This window comes from Haplochromis burtoni, unplaced genomic scaffold (genome assembly GCF_018398535.1).
Source record: "Haplochromis burtoni strain Fernald_Lab_line unplaced genomic scaffold, NCSU_Asbu1 Contig_260, whole genome shotgun sequence".
Classification (NCBI taxonomy): Eukaryota; Metazoa; Chordata; class Actinopteri; order Cichliformes; family Cichlidae; genus Haplochromis; species Haplochromis burtoni.
The window spans coordinates 767988-768338 of NW_024582621.1; positions in this window are offsets into that span (position 1 = coordinate 767988).

Below are 351 nucleotides of genomic sequence, written 5' to 3' on the forward strand. Positions count from 1 at the left end.
CATGTACCGCCGTTACGTATTTAAAATACAAAATCTGAGTAACTGTATTCCGTTACAGTTACCGTTTAAAAAGGTGGTAATTAGAATACCTCTAATGCCTGTGTCTCAATCTCGCGGCCCATGTCACCCCTACTTGCGGCCCGCATAATGACGTGAAGAAATATTTAAAAAAAATATTCACAAAATGATTTAATATGAAGGCAATAGGCAGAGTGTTACAGGCATAGCCCTAAAGAATGTAGCCTCATGGGCAGTGTAGTCCGTGCTGCAGGGAGAATGGACTGCCTTACCTCTCAATGTTCCCTCTAATTTTTCATGTGTCTGAGCGAACACACAAACTCCCTGAGCGGT